Source organism: Macaca fascicularis, chromosome 4, assembly GCF_037993035.2.
Source record: "Macaca fascicularis isolate 582-1 chromosome 4, T2T-MFA8v1.1".
Classification (NCBI taxonomy): domain Eukaryota; kingdom Metazoa; phylum Chordata; class Mammalia; order Primates; family Cercopithecidae; genus Macaca; species Macaca fascicularis.
The window spans coordinates 38,333,770-38,339,769 of record NC_088378.1 but is presented as its reverse complement, the minus strand read 5'-3'; the positions used below and the strand labels follow the sequence as shown (position 1 = coordinate 38,339,769).

Here is a 6,000-nt window from a genome sequence, read left to right as displayed (position 1 = left end):
GTTGTAAAAATGTAATGAAAAAAATGCTTATAAAGTGCCTAACCCAAGTGAGCGCCTGGCACTTAAAAGTAATTAGCAATATAGTGCTTACTGTTGTAGGTAATATTGGAATATTTCATTCAATATCTTTTTTATGGAGTCACCCCCAGACCCAACTTAAACTCCTGCCTGCAGCCCTGTACATGTGACTTCTTTCTCATCTTCAACCTGTGTTCCTCCATCTGGCATAAATGAAAGAGTGCCAAAAGCCACAGAATAAGTAGGTTTCGGCTCCCCAGGAGCAGAAGTTATACTTAAGGACTTGGGATGCACTGTGAAGGGGGAACATTATTCTATGTCAATGCTTATGAGCAAACATTATGGAGTCTACTGAAAATTTCCAAGAATTTTTCAAAAGATAAAACATAAGACTTAAAGCAAATTCTTACTTGCAGATGACTGCTCCAGGTTAATACCCTCAGACTCCTCTGGAAACTAGGTCAATTGCCCTATGAAAGTACTGTCTGGCACCCAACAGATGCTCAAAATCCTTACTGCCTGCTAAGCTCTGCATGCTCTTTTGAAGTCACTGGTTTCAATGAGAACTTCCTCTATGCATGTTTTCAAGTAAGAATGAGGACAATAATAATAGCAATAGCAAACCCTTACTGATCTTCTCCAGTGTGCCGTGCTCCCTGCTAGGCAACTTATATCTCTTATATCTTTTTGTTTTTTTTGCACGTGACATTGCTTTCTTTTAGTTGGAGTGAGGACAAAACCTGGTCATGTTCGGAGATGAACAGCCTCATCTAGGTGGTGAAGAACATTCTTATCTTTCTTGGTTAACCAGGTCCTAAATGCAAGGGATTTCCACGTGTTCTTTAAAACCACCTGAAACTGTCCTGAGCAGGCTCACACCGCAATTCTGTACCAAGGGCCTGGCCCCACCTACAGCCAGAAGTCATCTCACTGGATGTCATCATCATCAAAAAGATCTTCAAAATCATTTAAAAAGTCTGCATGAAAGGCCTTTTCATTGGCTGCCAAGTCCATCAAGAGCCTCGTGCTGCCTTCTGCCTCCTCTAGGTCCACGTAAGGCCCGGCGCCCTCGAGGAACATCTCGTCCACGGCCAGATTCATCTCGGGCGCGCCTATATCTTATATCTTAATATTCTAACAACTCAGAGACATAGGTACAACTATTATCTCCTCTTTATAGATGGAAAACAGGCTTGGAAGGCTCAAATAACATCCCAATTCACATATTATAGCTGTCTTCTGGTGAAGAGAGATTCAGACCCCAGACATCATCACTTTTCGCCACTAGGCCACATTGCCTCTAGTCCAATAATAATGAAATTATTCTTTGTATTAAAAAAATTTTGTCTCTGCCATGAGGAAAGGATATTTCACTATTATTATCATGTTTATTTAAATATGCATATTGAATCCTTGAGATAAAGAGGTGAAACCCTCATGTCCTTAATTTAGACTATTTCTCCTTCCTCACCCACACATTGATGGTATACATCTAGTAGACTAAGTAAATACATCTTAGCATATATACCATTAAAAACAGAAGAAAGTTTTAGTTCAGATCCTTCCTTTTTCCTGAAGACTTCTTGTTTATGCACTATCTCGAATGCAAGAAAACATAAATTTATTTACTTAATTAATTAATTTATTTACTTTTTGAGACAGGGGCTTGCTCTGTTGCCCAGGCTGAAATGCAGTGGCATCATCTCAGCTTACTGCAACCTCTGCCTCCGGGGTTCAAGTGATTCTCCTGCTTCAGCCTCCCGAGTAGCTGGGACTACAGGCATGCATAACCATGCCTGGGTAATTTTTTGTATTTTTAGTAGAGACAGGGTTTCTCCAGGTTGGCCATGCTGGTCTCTAACTGCTGACCTCGTGATCCGCCTGGCTCGGCCTCCCAAAATGCTGAGATTACAGGCATGAGTCACCATGCCTAGCCCCAAAAAATTAATTTATATTGCCTTTTAAAAGCCTTTCAAGAGTCCATTTCATTATAAAAGTGGTACACACTGGGTAAAAATAAGAGTATTCCAGCATAAATACACTTTAAACCCTTTCAGAAAGGCTGAAATATTGGCACTCTCTTCCACTAAAGCTGACAAGGAATACTAAGCAAGACTCTCTAGCAAAATCATATACTAAATATTTAAAAAGTATTATAAAGTGATAGGCTAGATAAGCAATAAGTATGTTTAAATACAGATAACTAAATAAAAGAATTTTATAAGAACGTTTGGTCTTCACCCACCCCATTCAATAGCTTCTGTTCAATTGTGAAGTCTGCACTTCAGTGACAAAAGAGTGTGAAAACAGAAGTGAAATCAAATAGGAAACACAGTCACTTCAATGGGCTTAACTGTTTACAATATCTGACTTTTCACAATTCAAACAATTCTGCGTTTCCCACAACTTTCCAAAGTAACCAACTTCTATTCAGAATGTGCTATTGTATATCTATATTTTTTTGAGACGGAGTCTCGCTTTGTCTTCCAGACTGGAGTGCAGTGGTGCGATCTTGGCTCACTGCAACCTCCGTCTCCCCGGTTCAAGTGATTCTCCTGCCTCGGCCTCCTGAGTAGCTGGGATTACAGGTGCACACCACCACGCCCAGCTAATTTTTGTATTTTTAATAGAGACAGGGTTTCACCATGTAGCCAGTATGGTCTTGAACTCCTGACCTCTGCCTCCCAAAGTGCTGGGATTACAGGCGTGAGCCACCACACCTAGCCAGAATATGCTGAATATGGAATTATTTTTCTGGTTCCATATGGAAAAGTTTAAATTTTTTGTTCAATTTTTTGTAGATCTCTTTAGGAACTGATGGAAAGTTTCATGAAAATCTTATGGTGCAAATTCAAATTTTTCTAATCATTAGCAGATCCTGTTTAAATAAGTTTATCTCTTGATTAAGAAGCTCACTTTATAGGGAGAGGCTACTTGACTGATATTGCACTCAGTAATGGAAAAGAAAAAGAAAAAGAACAGTCACGAAAAAGAGTAGCTACAATCTCTTTTTCTACAATGCAAAACTAATTCTACAATGCAAAACTAAATCTACAAACAAAATCTAGAATCCAGATTTTGTATATAGACTACTATAATAACAAGCACTGAAAAATTAGTCAGAACATAAAGAAGTGTGATAGACACTTAGTCGTGAACTCAGTGCCTAAGGAATAATTGAATTCCCAACAAACACTGGTTGTTCTATGGATTCATGGTACATTTTACCACATTTTCTATTTTATTTTGTGTAGATTTCATGTGTATCTATGATTGGCTAAATTCAGAATGGAAATGTCATTCACTGTGATGTAACCTTGAGCAAGTCAGTCTCTCTCTGTGGGCCTCAATTCCATCACCTATAGAATGAAGGGTTTGGATGAGAATATCTTCAAGTTCCTTCCAGCTCTGCTACATTCTACAATTCTAGATACTGGCTGTGGTCAAATACTGCTCTTTGTAATTTTCCTAGCACAAGGCATGGTGCCTAAAATTTATGAAATACACAATCAAGGATGAATAAATAGAAGCTTTCAAAGGAGGAAGTAAAATACCTGATGAAAATGAGATGGTTTGGGTGCCTAGCTAGACTATAGGATGTTAAATGTTTTTCAACTTTGCTATAAGACATGCTTGTTGTGATAAATGCATTATAGAAACTCGGGGAAAAAAAATGAGGCTGGGTGTGGCGGTTCACTTCTGTAACCCCAGTACTTTGGGAGCCTGAGGTGGGAGGATCACTTGCACCCAAGACTTTGAGACCAGTCTGGGCAACATAGGGAGACTCTGTCTCTATAATTTTTTGTTTTGTTTTGTTTTTAATTAACACAACACAGTGTCTGTAGTCCCAGCTACTCAGGAGGCTGAGGTGGGAGGATCTTTTGAGCCCAGGAGGTTGAGGCTGGAGTGAGCCATAATTGCACCACTGCACTCCAGCCTGGGAAACAAAGTGAGGCACTGTCTAAAAAAAGGAAAAAAGGAAGACAGAGAAACAGAGAGAAGAAAGAAAAAGAAAGAAAGAAAGAAAGAAAGAAAGAAAGAAAGAAAGAAAGAAAGAAAGAAAGAAAGAAAGAAAGAAAGAAAGAAAGAAAGAGAGAGAGAGAGAGAGGGAGGGAGGGAGGGAGGGAGGGGGAGAGAGAGAGAGAGACAGAGAAAGAAAGAGAAAGAAAGAAAGAAAGAAAGAAAGAAAGAAAGAAAGAAAGAAAGAAAGAAAGAAAGAAAGAAAGAAAGAAAGAAAGAAAGAAAGAAAGAGAGAGGAAGGAAGGAAGGAAAGAAGGAAGGAAGGAAGGAAAAAAGGAAGGGGAAGGGAAGGGAAGGAAGGGAAGGGAGGAAAGAAATAGACTTCCCTGTCTACCTCCTCCTGAAGTAACCAGTTTTATATTTTTTGATATATAACCTTCCATTTCTTTCTCTATACTCATACAAAATAAAATGTGGGGTTTTCTTGGGGTGTTTTTTGTTTGTTTGTTTTGGTTTTGTTTTTGAGACAGGGTCTGGCTGTGTTACCCAGGCTGGAGTGCAGTAGTGCAATTACAGCTCACTGCAACCTTGGTCTCCTGGACTCAAATGAGCCTCCCACCTCAGCCTCCTGAGTAGCTGGGACCACAAGCGCACTCTACCATGACTAGCTAATTTTTGCATTTTTGTGTAAAGATGGGGTTTCACCATGTTGCCCAGGCTACTCTGAAACCCCTGGGCTCAAGTAATCCACCCACCGCAGCCTCCCAAAGTGGCATGAGCCACTGTGCCCAGCCATAAAATGTTTTTTCTTTAGAAAACATTAGGATATGTTTTTAAGTTGACAACATATTATGAAAATGTTTAAATTTATACTTTTTAATAGCTGCAAGATATTCTTTAGTATAGTTATACAATGTGTTAAACCATGACCCTATTTTCCCAAATTATTGCTGTTCCAACCAATCCTAGAGTAAGTATTCCTATACATAGAGTCATGCATACTGATGTTTATATTTTCAATTTATTCTTGAAAGTAAAATTACCAGGTCAGTGGATAGGCACATTGTAATTTTATAAAATATTGCTTGATTATTTTCAAAAATATTTCTACTACCTCCAACTATATGCAGAAATACTGCAGAGTTTTGCCTGTTTTGAATGCATAACTATTTAATATTTTCCAGTCCAATAAGTGAAAAATGGTATCTCACCATTTTAAATTGCATTTTCCTAACCACCAGAAATTTTAGTATCTCTGCATATATTTATTTGCGTACATTTTTGTTATTCTGTATTATGCCTTTACTGATTTGCTTTTTATATCCTAAGCATATTTTCTATTAAGCTAGCTGTCTTTTTCTTATACATTTATAGGAGTTTTTTGTATAGTAGTTATATCAACCCTATATCGCATGGGTTGACAGAGATTTTGAAAACTTTTCCCAATTATTACTTAATGAAAAAGTAATATAACAATATTCACTTTTGATATGGAAATTAAGAGTGCCTTAGTACCAGAAATAGTTCCATGTGATAAAATGACTGCTGTGGACTGAATTATGTCCCCCCAAAATTCATGTGTTGAAGCCCCAACCCCTAAATGTGATGGTACTTAGAAATGAGAACTTTTAGAGAGAATTAGGCTTAGATGAGGTCCTGAAGGTGGGGTCTTCAAGATAGGATTAGTGCCCTTGTAAGAAGAAACACTCTCTCTCCCTGCCATGTGAGGACACAGTGAGAAGACAGCCATATACAAGCCAGGAAGAAAGCCCTTACCAGAAGCCAACCATGCTGACACCTTGAAATTGGACTTCAGCCTCCAAAAACTGTAAGAAAATAAATATCTGCTCTTTAAACCATCCAGGTCATAGTATTTTGTTATGGTAGCACAAGCTTACTAAGACAATAATACGATATAAAACTCAAAGACTATATTGCCTACGAGACAGCAGCACCTCTCAGCTTCTCCACCAATTGTTTATTTCAGTTTGAACGCTTTCAATCTAAACTATTAGCCATTTA

At 38.4% G+C, this 6,000-nt stretch overlaps 1 pseudogene; it reads right to left on the bottom strand.

Annotated features, from left to right (window-relative positions):
- Positions 1–720: 720 nt before the first annotated feature.
- Positions 721–1,119, bottom strand: LOC102119344 (COP9 signalosome complex subunit 9 pseudogene; annotated as a pseudogene).
- Between the last annotated feature and the right edge of the window lie 4,881 nt (positions 1,120–6,000).